This window comes from Myotis daubentonii, chromosome 3 (assembly GCF_963259705.1).
Source record: "Myotis daubentonii chromosome 3, mMyoDau2.1, whole genome shotgun sequence".
Lineage (NCBI taxonomy): Eukaryota > Metazoa > Chordata > Mammalia > Chiroptera > Vespertilionidae > Myotis > Myotis daubentonii.
The window spans coordinates 124,797,396-124,811,684 of record NC_081842.1 but is presented as its reverse complement, the minus strand read 5'-3'; the positions used below and the strand labels follow the sequence as shown (position 1 = coordinate 124,811,684).

Here is a 14,289-nt window from a genome sequence, read left to right as displayed (position 1 = left end):
ATAATTAATACTTCTTTATTTAATTCTGGGCTTAGTTATTTGGGACAAAGATGTGCCTAGGTCTCAAACCTACCAAATATGTTTTTTAGGGTTTTCAAACAATAATACTTTTGAAACTTAACATTGGATGTAGTCCAGGGTGACATAAAGAGTCACCAATGGCACCAATTCCCATGGTACAGGCAATGGTATGAGGCAGTAGTCCCTTCTCATCACTGTTTTCACATTAAGGGGACAGCAAACATGATTTTGAAAATTGACATTGTTTAAGGCAGATGTGACCCTGGGACAATCATTTCTATTTCTGTCACTGTTAATTGCCTCAGTCTGACTGGAAATTTGTACATATAGACAAGGCCAGAATGCAAACTCTCCCACCTCCATCTCTCACCAACCATGAATTTAGTTATAAAACAAACATCTGCACTATTGAGTGAACAGTTATTGCACCATTTTTATTTTGTTTATTTTATTATGTTATTTTCATTTTAGTGGAGGGACTTGTCCCTGAAAGATTATTTCCTTCCACTTCTCTGATTAAAGCCAAAATCATTAATCTTTATACCAAAATATGCCTTTATAATTGTTTTTTCCCCACCTTGGAAGGGGCTGGCAAAGTTGACTGGGGATGAGGACCTGGGCTGTCTATCATGCCCAGATTGGGGAGAGGGAAGAGGGAGCTCTTGGTTGTGGTTAGTGCAGACATTGTTGAGAATTGTGGGGTAATCTTTGTAGCCATGCCCAGATTCCACACAATGGTGCATTTTAGATATAGGAAAACAAATAAGGAAGAAATGAATAAATCTGAAGAGATAGTATCAGTGCTCTAGGGTTTGATAAAAACAACATGGGGACAGCAGAAACTCTAACTCTTGGGTGAGTCCCAGACTGAGAAATCAGCCAGGGCTCTGAGGGTGTTGTTACTGGTCTTTCATTTTAAGGCATGACACAATAAACCTTTTAGCATTTGGGTTCTTTTTTCCTGTCTTCAATTCACTTTTGTTGGTTTCTCTTTCAATTTTACCTTCAGTTCAGTTGTGTTTGATGAGAAAAGGTTCTGGAATTAAGACTGAAATGAAGGTGTCATCTGAGTATTTTGTTTCTGCATCAAATAAAGTCTTCAAATTTCCATCACCAAGGACTACAGTTTGGGATCCTCTCTGCTCCTCTCTTTTTCCCTAGTTTCTTCTAGTTCATCTCATATGTTGTCTGAAACACAGAATCTCTCATTTTCCTATCAGTTGTTCTTCTACCTATTTCATAAATTCCTCTAAGTCAAATCTCATTATTCTATCCTTCCTTGAGGTAACATTTGATGGACTAACTTTGACTCTGAGGAAATCTCCCTCACTGCCTCTCCTGATGGGAGACCTTCCTCTCTTCCTTGGGGCTCATGTGTCATCACTACAGATAATGAGAGTCCCTATCCTCTCACCTCCCATGTGCAGGTCACATGTCTGTCAATTCATGATTTACTCAGTTCTCATATCTGTCCATCAGAATCCAGTGTGTGTGTGTGTGTGTGTGTGTGTGTGTGTGTGTGTGTGTGTGTGTGTGGTTGTGGTGGTGGACAGGTGCAGGTAAGGAGGAAGAGAAGAAGAAAATAGTAAGATATTATTGTCTTGATTTTCAAGAACTTACAATTTAATGGGGGTAGACAAGATGGCCCATGAAAACAAACAAACAAAAGGAAAAACTGAAATGGGAGAAGACAAGAAAGTATAGGATGACAATAAGAATTTGTTGAGTGATTAATAAATTGCCAGATACTGAACTAAGCACAGTGTGTGTGACATCCTATTTAATTCTCTCCACAACCTTATATGTTAGGTGATATCATTACTCCTATTTCACAGATAAGACAATGAAGGCTCTAAGTGTTGAGTACTTGGCTCAATTTGCACAGCTACTACTTATAAGTGATGTGTGGTTCTGGGGCCTGAGCTTATAACCACTTCCATGTCCTTGTTGGGGGTGCAATAGATTTGTAGGACAGGCACAAATCAGGAGAACCCAACAAGGCAGAGGTCGCACAGCTGAGATGGGCTTTAAAAGACAGACTTCAAAGGGCAAAGGAAAGGCATTTTAGGAGGCAGGAAGGAGGATGGTAAGGATGTTATTAACAGGAATAGCAAATGTCAAGAAATGTCAGGTCAGGGGCCTGGCACAAGACATGGGCTCCATGTGCCAAGGACAGGCTCCAAGCCAGAGAGACAGTGGCTCTGGAGGCCACAGGAGCCGCGTAGGTGTCATTCTGGGTACGGCTGGTGCCTGCAGGATGAAGCAATGGGAAATCCCCCATGTTTTCCAATTTTTGGTTTAGGTTTTTGAAATTCCTTTTCTTATATGGTAAATTTAATTTTGCTCACTTCTGTGAGTAATGACTTTGAAATTAGGTCTCAGAAAGGTCAGAGAAAGAGACATCTGGCGATGGATGACCACCTGCAGTGTTGGGGACAGATTCAGTGTGAAGAAGATGGAAATCAAAGTGTCCTGAAGGCCCTGCGCCAGCTGTCTAGTAGTGTGGTTTCACTGAGGGGATTAGGCAGAGGTGCCGGGTAGGGAAGGATGAACTCAGATTTGGGCCCTTTGAGTCTGAGATGACATCAGGGAGCTGGTGAAGCTGTGCCATTGGCAGCCAGGCTGCAGGTCCCAGCTGAGGACACAGACATTTCTTCTCTTCATGTCCAAGAAGTTCCATGATACCACCTCCACATCTTTCTTTTGTTTCCCTATTAAATAATGGATACCATATTATTCCAGAGCCAACCAGGCACTTTCAGTCCCAGCATACTCCTAGCCCTTCCTAGGCAGCCCATCTGCACCACAGCCTGGTAAAATGCCTCACCCCAGGAAACCGCTGCTGCTGCCTTGCCCAGCGTCTCCTGGCAGTCAGCTCAGACTGACTCTGCTCTGGAAGAGCGGCTCCTTAACCATGGTCGGTGGTTGGATATAGCTGTCTGCATGGAGGAAACCGACTTCAGCCAGGTCTGCAATGATGCGCTGTCCTGGGGGGCGGCTGCCAGAATCTGAGAGACACAGATGGTGACAATTTCCACTCACAGGTCATCTCCTGCGGGCTGGACACTTGGGTAGCATCAGGCTCACTGAACTCATTCAGAACCCACCACGGTGTGGTGCTGTGGGCCCAGGCTGGCCAGAGGCAGGTCCCTGGGGCAGGGGAAGCTGGGAATGCACCGGCTGGACGTGGGCTCTGTTACAGACCCGCCTGGGCCCAGAGAACTCTGGAAAGGCTAGGGCCCATTCTGCACTTCGCCACATGCTCAGAACCCTAGTTGCGCAGATGATTGTACCCCTGAATCCCACAGCCGCCTCTGTCCTCTCCAGCTGAGAAGAGACTGGGATTCCTTTCTGGAAGTGGTCAGAAAGCACGGTGGGCTTTGTGGGGTGGCTGGAGTTGGAGGGAAGGTAAGTGTGGCCTCTATGGGTGACACTCTGCAAATCAGTCTGAGTGGGCTTCTTGGAGCAACTTGGGGGCAGCCCCGGCTCCTGAGTTCTAATCACAGTGGAACAATGAAACACTCAGGCTGGGAGCAGCCCCACAGCCATCACACCCAGTCTTCCTGGATAAAAGCAACACTTAGAAGCACAGAACGGGTCTTTAAATTCCCCAAGTAGAAGTGAGAACTTTGACCCAAGTATCTGAAATTCCTTCACTACCCCCAACCACCTTTCAACTTCTTTTCGAAAGGATCAGAAAGGGAAGTTGATAATTTGTCAGATGTTGTAGCTGCTTTATGAAAATAGAACTTCAGCTTTCTCTGAGGCTATGCGACATTCCCTTTCTCACAGTGCTGTGACTCCTCCCGGCTGGGTTATTAGAAACACTAAATAGCTAGCATACAATAGCTAAGATTTGGAAACAGCCCAAGTGCCCATCAGCAGATGAGTGGATTAAAAACTGTGATACATCTACACAATGGAATACTACACTGCTGTAAAAAAGAAGGAACTCTTACCATTTGCAACAGCATGGATGGACCTGGAGAGCATTATGCTAAGCGAAATAAGCCGGAGAAAGGTAAATATCACATGATCTCACTCATATGTGGAATATAATGAACAACATAAACTGATGAACAAAAATAGATTCAGACATAGAAGCATTGAACAAACTATCCAACCTCAGAGGAAAAGTATGGGCGTGTATGTGAGGGAGAGGGGGTAAGAGATCAATCAAAGGACTTGTAAGCATTCATATGAGCAAAATCAATGGACACAAACACTAGGGCAGTGAGGGCATGTGCTCGGGGGTGGAAATGCCTGGGGAGAGGTCAATGGGGGAAAAAGGAGACGAATGTAATACTTTAAACAATAAAGAATTTAAATTTAAAAAACAACTCTACATAGAAAAAAAAAGTTAAGTTTCAAGTAAATAAATAGCCAGCATATTTCTAACTGGTGTGAAACAGGTTTCAGGCCGGCTCCAAGGCTTGCTATGCCCGCCTCTGATCGCAGAAGCAGCCGTGGCTCCCACTGGGAGAAACTCTTCCTGCACACACAGCTCTCTGGTCAGTGTCTTCTCAGCTATAAAATGAAAGTATTCCATTGGTTAATCTTTAAATGTCCTCCCAACTCTCACAGTGTATTATTCTGTAAAAGCAAAGCGGGCCTCAGTCTCCCTGTGGAGGTCACTCACAGCCGACTTCACACGTGCGAACACAGAGCTGGTGCCGGTAGCAGAGGCCCACGTGCTGACAGGCTGGGCGTGCATGTGACCTTTCTAGAAATCAGCTTGACAGTGTGCGTAAAGGGATTTTAAATGGTACATACCTTCATATCTTCTAAGACTCTCTCCCAGGAAAATAATCTAGAGTGAAACAAGCTGTAAGTATATTTAACATTATCTAGTTGTAAATATTGATAAAAACATTTATTAATAATACTTATTCTAGGGAGAAACTAAGATGGCGGCATAGATAAACACCGGGAAATTGCTGCTTCCCACAACAATTGATAAATGCATCAAAAACACAAGCCGGACCTCATCCAGAACTACAGGAGAGCTGGCTGAGCGTAAATTCTACAACTAGAAGGAAAGCAAAGCACACTGAGAGCCAGAGGAGCTGCGGAGGTGGAGTGCAGAGGTACGGGGGCTCGCGCGCTGCGGAAAGGGTCTGGCACCTGAGGACGCGGCTGTCTTTTTGAATCTGGAGGGAGACACAAGCTCCTGACGGCTCTGAAATCTGGTTCCGGGAAGTCTCTGGGGACCCAGGACTCATACAGGGAGAAACTGGTCTGTCTGGCACCAGGCGAGCTTGAGGGCAGCTTTCCCTCAGAGGTGCTTGCAGCCATTGTCGGGACACTGGGACTCGCGACTCCTTAGGGTGGGGCTGAGGCTCCGCCATAGCTGCCTGCTCCACCCTTTGATTCCTTGAGACCCCGCCCCGCCCAGGCTGTGGCAAAGGCTTTTGCATATGAATGCCCCGGCCATTTGCAACCTGTAATTACCTAACTGCAGCCGGGCCAGATAGACCCAGAACTTCCAAGAGAAGGCCCAAGGCCCCACAGCGGCTTGCATTGCTACACAGCTGAGCATCATCAGGGCACTTCCAAACTCCAAAAAAAGGAAGGGGAATCTGCAGTTCTCTTCGTAATTCCTGCTGTGTAACCTCAGGCAGAGGCTATATTAGCACATCCTTAGATCCAAGAGCCACTGTACCCAGTGGTCAGAGGGGGACCATCCAGATCACAACTCCTCAGATCCATAAGGGACACACTCAGGGTGCAGTCTCAGTGAGCACCAAAGCCCCACTGAAGCAAGTCTTGCCCCAGAAGGGTGTCTCCAGCACAGAAGTTCTCCCACTGCAGACACAGCTGATTCTCACTGCCAATTGGCCTGGAGGTCAATTCCTCCCAGTGATCCTACAACAACCAAGGCATAGCTACAACAAGACTGTGCACAAAGCCCACAAGGGGGTGCACCAAGAGTGTCCACCTCAGGTAACTGGGGAGGCTGAGCCACTGGGCCCTACAGGACACCTAGTACACAAAGCCACTCTATCAACACAGGGAAGCAGCCAAAATGCGGAGACAAAGAAACAGGTCACAAATGGCAGAAACGGAGGAAAGCAAACGACTGGATATAGAGTTCAAGCCCACGTTTATAAGGTTTTTCAAGAATTTTATGGAAACCGCCAATAAATTTAATGAGTCCCTCAATAAGTATAGTGAGACCATGGAGGACATGAAAAAGGACCAACTAGAAATTAAGCATACACTGACTGAAATAAAGAATAATTTACAGAGATCCAACAGCAGACAAGAGGATCCCAAGAATCAAGTTAAAGATTTGAAATACAAAGAAACAAAAAATACCCAACTGAAAAAGAAAAAAGAAAAGAGATTCCAAAAATATGAAGATAGTGTAAGGAGCCTCTGGGACAACTTCAAGCATACCAACATCAGAATTATAGGGGTACCAGAAGAAGAGAGAGGGCAAGATATTGAAAACCTATTTGAAGAAATAATGACAGAAAACTTCCCCCACCTGGTGAAAGAAATAGACTTACAAGTCCAGGAAGCGCAGAGGACCCCAAACAAAAGGAATCCAAAGAGGACCACACCAAGACACATCATAATTAAAATGCCAAGAGCAAAAGACAAAGAGAGAATCTTAAAAGCAGCAAGAGAAAGACAGTCAGTTACCTACAAGGGAGTACCCATACGACTGTCAGCTGATTTCTCAACAGAAACCATGCAGGCCAGAAGAGAGTGGCAAGAAATATTCAAAGTGATGAATAGCAAGAACCTGCAACCAAGATTACTTTATCCAGCAAAGCTATCATTCAGAATAGAAGGTCAGATAAAGAGCTTCACGGATAAGAAAAAGCTAGAAGAGTTCATCACCACCAAACCAGCATTATATGAAATGCTGAAAGGTATTCTTTAAGAAGAGGAAGAAGAAAAAGGAACTCTTACCATTTGCCACAGCATGGATGGAACTGGAGAGCGGATAAATACCACAGGATCTCACTCATTTGTGGAATATAATGAACAACATAAACTGATGAACAAGGACTGATCCAGAGACAGAGAGGCATTGATTGGACTGTCAGGCTTTGGAGGGAGGGTAGGGGCGGGTGGGGGCAAGGGGGAAAGATCAACCAAAGGACTTACATGCAGGCATATAGGCCTAACCAATGGACACGGACAACGGGGGCCGGGGGGGTGAGGGCATGAGCGGGGGGGGGGGGGTAGAGGGTAATGTGGGGACAAGGACACATATGTAATGTCTTAATAAAAATATATTAAAAAATAATAATACTTATTCTATTTATTACAACATTATCTAGAAAAACAGAGAATTACAAACAGGTAAATAAGGTAGTGGTTAAATACAACCATATTGGTAATACTATGCAGTTACTAAAACCATGTTTTCAGAAAATATCAGAAAAATTCTGTACCATAATATGTTGTTTGTTAAATATATGATATAAAAAGAATTTACAGTAGTCCTTATTTTTAGAAAAAGGGTCTATAATTTATATGTGAACTTAAAAAACTGCAAATGAAAGAAAATGCTAAGAGTGAACATATAAGAAATCACAGATGATATTTTTTTAAATATATATTTGTTGTTGATCTCAGGGAGGAAGGGAGAGGGAGAGAGAGAGGTAGAAACATCAATGATGAGAGAGAATTATTGATCGGCTGCCTCCTGCATGTCCCCCACTGGGGATCAAGCCTGCAACCTGGGTATGTGCCCTGACCCGGACTCGAACCATGACCATCTGGTTCATAGGTCAACACTCAACCACTGAACAATACTGACCAGGCATCACAGATGATATTTTTAAAATTTTCCACAGTTTCTGAATTTTCTCCAGCAAAGCTGCATGTCTTTTACACTCAGAAAATACATAATAAAACAAAACTAAATCAATAGAACTTCTGCTTCTGTGTAGCTGGAATAACATATTTCCCCTTATTCTACTCTCCAGGGACAGCTAAAACCCCCGGACATTATATAAAAAATACTTTGAAAGATGAAGAGAAATAGACCAGCTGCAAACATGGAAACATAAGGGGTAACATAAAAGTAAGTTCCTGGGTTTTCTTTTTGCCCTATCTATACCAGCGTTAGAGCTAAAGAAGGCAGCAACTCAGATACATCAACAGGCAGAGAAAAAAAGAAAAAAGAAAAAAAAAAGCCCCAACAGAAGTCTGCCGTGTCTTCCAGAGGGCAGAGGAAAGGGCAACCTAACCAAACAGAAGACTTTTAGACAATAACCACTCTACTCCAACTACAGAAAACACTTTGAACCACCAGCACAAGCAAAAGCCAAATGGAGAACCCACTGTTTCACCCTTGTCACAGTGTAATGAGCCAATACCCCTACAAAGTGGTGTTAGAGAAGGCCAAGCCGGGAGCTGTCGGGTAAGGAGCCACTTCCTCCCTCCTCCTGACCTCCCACAATGTTTGTGGATATCCAATGGGGAAACTAGATTTCTATCTCTACCAGTCAGTAATGAAATGAAGTAGTGTCTCTCTCCTTTTCCCTGTCGGACCGAGTAGTGTCACAGAAAGCTAGATAAAGTAGAGGGTTTAAATAAGATTCAGAGTCTCAAAACATAATGCCTAAAGTGTCCAGGCTTCAATCTAAAACCACTTATTGTACCAAGAGCCAGAAAAGCCACAATTTGAATGAAATAAAGACAGTCAACAGATGTTATCACTGAGATGACAGAGAGGTTAGAATAATTTGACAGAGTATAAAGTGGCCATGATAAGATATTTCAACTGCATTTACAAATACTTGAAACAAACAAACAAAAATCTCTCAGGAAATAAATAGAAAGTCTAAGTAAGCCAAGTGGTAATTTTAGAACTGAAATATACAATAATCAAACAATGAAAACTCAGTGAATGGCTCAATAGCAGAATGGAGGGAAAAAAGATCAGTAAAGCTGAATATAGAACAGTAGAAATTTCCCAAACTGAACAGAAGGAAAGTAGCCTGGAGTAATTAACAGAGGCTCACACACCAGTGAGACTATAATGAAAAAAATCTAGCATTTGTGTTATCAAAGTCCCACGAGGAGAAGATATCAAGAGCAGGAATGAAAAGGCACTTAAAGAAATAATGGCTGCCCCTCCCTCCCCCGCAAATTTTGCAAAAAAAACCCCATAAACCTACAGATCGAGATAATTGAGCAAACTATAAACTGAGTAAACCCTAAAATATCTACACCAAGATATATCAGGTCAAACTTCTTAAATCTAAGGATAAAGAAAAGAATCTTGAAAAGAGACCTTTGGGAAAAGACAACACAAATGACAGCAGATTTCTCACCAGAAACTATGAAAGAAACAGCACATTTCCTTAAGTGCTGAAATAAAAGAACTGTCATCAAGAATCAGATGTTGAATGAAAATAACCTTCTAGTATGAAAAGAAAATTAAGATATTCTCAATGAAGGAAAGTGAAGATAATTTACCACCAGCAGACCTACCCTAAAAGAATGGCTAAAGGAAGTCACCAAAAAATAGGGAAATAAAAGGGAATCTTAGCATGCCAAGAAGGAAGAAAGGACAACACAGAATAAAATAAAAATAAATACATTTTCTTTTCCCCTTGAGTTTTCTAATTGTTTGATAATTGATGTGGTTCTAAATGTATTTAGAAGAAATGTTTAAGACAATTACATTATAATTAGTGGGGGGAGTAAAGGGACATATATGGCAGTAAGTTCTCTATACTTCACTTAAATTGGCAATGTTGATACCAATAGGCTGTGATGTTTACCATCAAAACAGCTATCTATACAAAGAGATGCACTTAAAAACATTATAGATAAATCAAAATGGAATTCTAAAAGCATATTGAACTGAATTAAAATGAAAATACCACACAACAGAATTTGTGGGACACAGCTAAAACAATGTTAACAGGGAAATTTGTACCACCAAGTGCTTACATTAAAAAAGAGGAAAAAATTCAAATTAATAATCTGAACTGGCATCTCAATAATTTAGAAAAAAGCAAAATAACAAAAGAAAAACAGGTGGAAAAAAATAAACAAGAACATCAATCAATCAATTAAAGAAAAAAAATAGAAAACTCAGGGAAACAAAAAACAGATTCTTTGAAAAGATAATTAAAATTGACAAATTCCTACAAAGCCTGACAAAGAAAAAAGAGAGAAGACACAGATAACCAAATCAGAAATGACATTGATTATCACTAGAGATTCTACAGACAGAAAAAAGATAATGAGATAATACTGAAATACATAGATTTGACAACTCAAATGAAATGGATCAATTGCTATAAAGTACCAACTATCACAACTCACCCAAAATAAAATAGACAATTTGAATAGCCCTATAACTAAGGGAATTGAATTCATAATTTAAAATTTTTCAAAATAAAATTTCCAGGCCCAGATACTTTCACTGGAGAATTCTAACAAGTGTCTAAATAATTAACAATAATTTCATGCAATCTCTTCCAGAAAATAGAGAACCAGGGGTTACTTCCCATCTCATTTTATAAAGCTAGTATTACTTTGATACCAAAGCCAGAAAAAAGAAAGTACACAAGAGAAAAATACTGATGAATATCCTTAATAAGTATACGTGAAAAAAACCTTTAGCAAAATATTAGCAAATAGATTTAATCTACATATAGAAATAATTATATACCATGATCAAAAAGGCTTATTCCAGTGATACAACACTGGTAAAATATTCAAAAATCAATAAACTAATATACCATATTATCATACTAATGAAGAAAAACCCTCATGATCAAATTATTCACTGAAGAATAAGCATTTGACAAACACCAAAACTCAGTCATGATAAAATCTCTCAGAAAAATATGAAAAGAGGAAAACTTCAACTTGATATAAAGCATCTACAAAAATCATACAGCTAAGATTATACTCACTGTTGAGAGACTGAATGCTTTCCTACTAAGATGCAGAGCAAGGCAAGAATGTGTTCTGTTTTAACTCTTAGTCAATGCAGTACTGGAAGTTCTACCCACTGCAGTAAGGAAGGAAATGAAGTAAAAGGCATACAGATCAAATGAGAAGAAATAAAGCTGTCCATATTGGTAGGTGGTAGGATGACTTAAGTGATAAATTCTAAGAAATTTATAAAAACTCCTAAACTAATAATTCTAATATGCTAATAAACTAATAACAAAGTTCTGGAACTTCACAGCATTTAAAAATATATAAAATCACAACATATAAAAATCAACTGCCTTTTGGTCAGGCCTGTCTGTGGCTCTAATGGGATGGTCAAATGATGTGGTCTTCATACTGCCAGGAAGCTCTGTGCTGCCAACAAAATCAGAAGTGTCATGATAAACAGTATAAAAAAAGCTCCTTTGGGCTCTTCTCTGAAGCCAACCCTTCAGGAGGCACTTCCCATGCAAATGATATTATGTTGGAAAAAATAAGGGTTGAAGCCAAACAACTAAATTCTACCAACAGGAAGTCTGTCAGGGTCCAGGTGATCAAGAATCCTATATAATAAAGAGGTAATATGCAAATTGACCACTACACCCTCACAAGATGGCTGCCTATGACCAGGCCGGCGGGGGGTTAGTGAGGGACAACCAAACGATTGAAGAAGCAGGCTGCATGGGGCCACCAGGCCCACAGGGGGGTTAGTGAGGGACAACCAAATGACTGAACAAGCAGGTTGCGTGGGGTGACCAGGCTGGCAGGGGGGCCGGGAGGGGTGACCAGGCCAGCAGGGGGGCAGTTGGGGGCAATTAGGTTGGCAAGGGGGCAATGAGGAGCAACTAGGCTGGCAGGGGGCACAGTTGGGGGCGACCAGGCCTGTGGGGGATGCAGTTAGGAGCAACTAGGTTGGCAGAGAGGGGGCCGTAGGGGGTGACCTGGCTGGCAGCGGGGAGCAGTTAGGGGCAAGGCCGGCAGCGGGGGCAGTTAGGGGCAACCAGATAGGCAGGCAGGTGAATGATTAGGACCCAGCGGTCCAGAATTGTGAGAGGATGTCCAACTGCCGGTTTGGGCCCAGTCTCTGGGATCAGGCCTAAACCAGAAGTCAGACATCCCCCAAGGGGTCCTGGATTGAACAGGGTGCAGGCTGGGCTGAGGGGATGCTGCCCCGCCCCATGCACGAATTTCATGCACCAGGCTTCTAGTGGAAAAAATAAAAATAAAAATCACAGACTTTGTATCCAATGACAGTTGCTTGAATTTTATTGATGAAAACGATAAAGTTCTGGTTGCTGGATTTGGTCACAAAGGTCATGCTGTTGGTGACATTCCTGGGGTTTGCTTTGAGGTTGTCAAAGTACCAATGTACTTCTTTTAGCCAAATGCAAAGGCAAGAAGGCAACACCAATATCATAAGTTTTCATGTTGAAAAAACAGTACTAATAAATTTTTATATGCAAAAAGTTAACTGTATTTCTATATATCAGCAATGAACATGTAGACACCAAAATTAAAAATACAATTCTATTTACAATTGTTAAAAAAATAAGAAATACTTCAGTATAAATATGGCAAAACTTATAGAACTTGTATTATACAAACTATAAAATGATAATGAAAGAAATTAAAGAAGAGCTAAATAAATGGAGAGACACATCATGTTTATGGATTGAAAGATGCAACATAATAAATAATAGTAGAAGACTCGATAAAGTCTTCAAAGATACCTAGTTCTTAATTCTTGGAACCTGTGAATGTTACCTTTTATAACAAAAGGAATTTTGCATATGTGATCCAGCCAATGAAACTGAGAGATAATCCTGAATTATGGGTCCTAAATATTGTCACAAGTGTCCTTATAAGAGGAAGTCAGAGATATTTAACACAGAAGGGAAAGTAGGAGATAGGATGATGAAACAAGAGAGGGATGTGTTTTGAGGATGGAGGAAGCAGCCAAAGAAAGCAAACAGCCACTAGAAGGTGTAACAGGCAAGGAAACAGTTTTGCTCCCACAGCCTCCAAAAGTAATTCATTTTGTCAAAACTTTCACTTCATTCTAGTGCAACTGATGTGAGATTCTGTCCACCAAAATTTGTGGAGAATAAATTCTTGTTGTTTTAAGTCAGTAAGTATGTGGTAATTTATCATAGCTGCAATAGGAAACTAATACATAAGTTTAATGAAATTCCTACCAATATCTCAGCAAGTTCTAAATTTATATAAAAAGGCAAAGAAATTAGAATAACTAAAAGCAATTTAAAATAAAGTAGAAATTAATCTACCTGATTTCATAATTCCTGATATATCTACAGTAATCAAGGTGTGATATTAAGAGAAGATAGGCACATAAATCAATTGAACAGAATAGAAAACACAGAAATTGATGCACACAAATATATCTAACTGATTTTTTTTCCAGATTCACTTACTATTGTTAGGTCTGGTCAAATAATTGAATCGATACCCCCTTGCCTGGGAACTGACCTTTAGACCACTTCACAATGGACATTCCCTTTCGCTTAGACCACCTTCCATTTGCTAAGACCTTTATCTTTCCCCTCTTGACTTTCCCAGGATCAGGACCTGCCCAGAGAGTTTCCCGCCAAAAAAGCCTATCTAGATTCCCTTAAAACCTCTGACTCCCTATCCCTGGGGGCTGGCACCATTTGGGGGCTCAACCCATCTGGTCTCCAGATGACCTAATAAACTCATAATCCCTTTCCACTTTGGCCTCATGCATTCCTCCTTCAGTGACCCTAACTCCATTTAACTAGAAACTGGTAGTAAAGAACAAATGAACAAAAAACCCCATAAGACATTGAGATGAACTTTTCTAAAAAAAAAAAACACTGAGTAATTAGATCAATAGACTGTGCTGATTTTTTCTATGTGATATTTTATTCAAAGTCCTTTTTTAAAATTTATCATCACCCTCAATATATGTTCAGCAACTTATTTGCTTGATGCCCATTTTAGTCTTTGACCTAATCTTGAATCATATTCTACATTGTTGAAATTTACAATACATGTTTAAAATATTTGCAATGTATTTCTGAATAGCTGTTGTTTTATAAAGCCCCTAACTGACCAATTTACAACTAAAAAAATCCACTATAAACTTATTGCCAGTTAAGTTTTAAGTTTTGCTTTATCTTAATAAACGTAATGTTTAGAAATGACACCTGTCATCCCTCTCCCTCATCCCCAAAGGACTTACAGTATTAAAAAAAGGGCAGTGGAATCTTGAAAAAAATGGGCATAAGCCCATTTAGGATTATTTCAATTTTCAGTATACTATTTTTATTTTTTATTGATTTTATTGGGAGGCATTGGTTAATAAAATTA

General features: G+C 40.8%; 1 pseudogene; it reads left to right on the top strand.

The window, feature by feature from the left end:
* Positions 1-11,273: 11,273 nt before the first annotated feature.
* On the top strand, positions 11,274-12,360 carry LOC132229387 (small ribosomal subunit protein uS12-like; annotated as a pseudogene).
* The last annotated feature ends 1,929 nt before the right edge of the window (positions 12,361-14,289 follow it).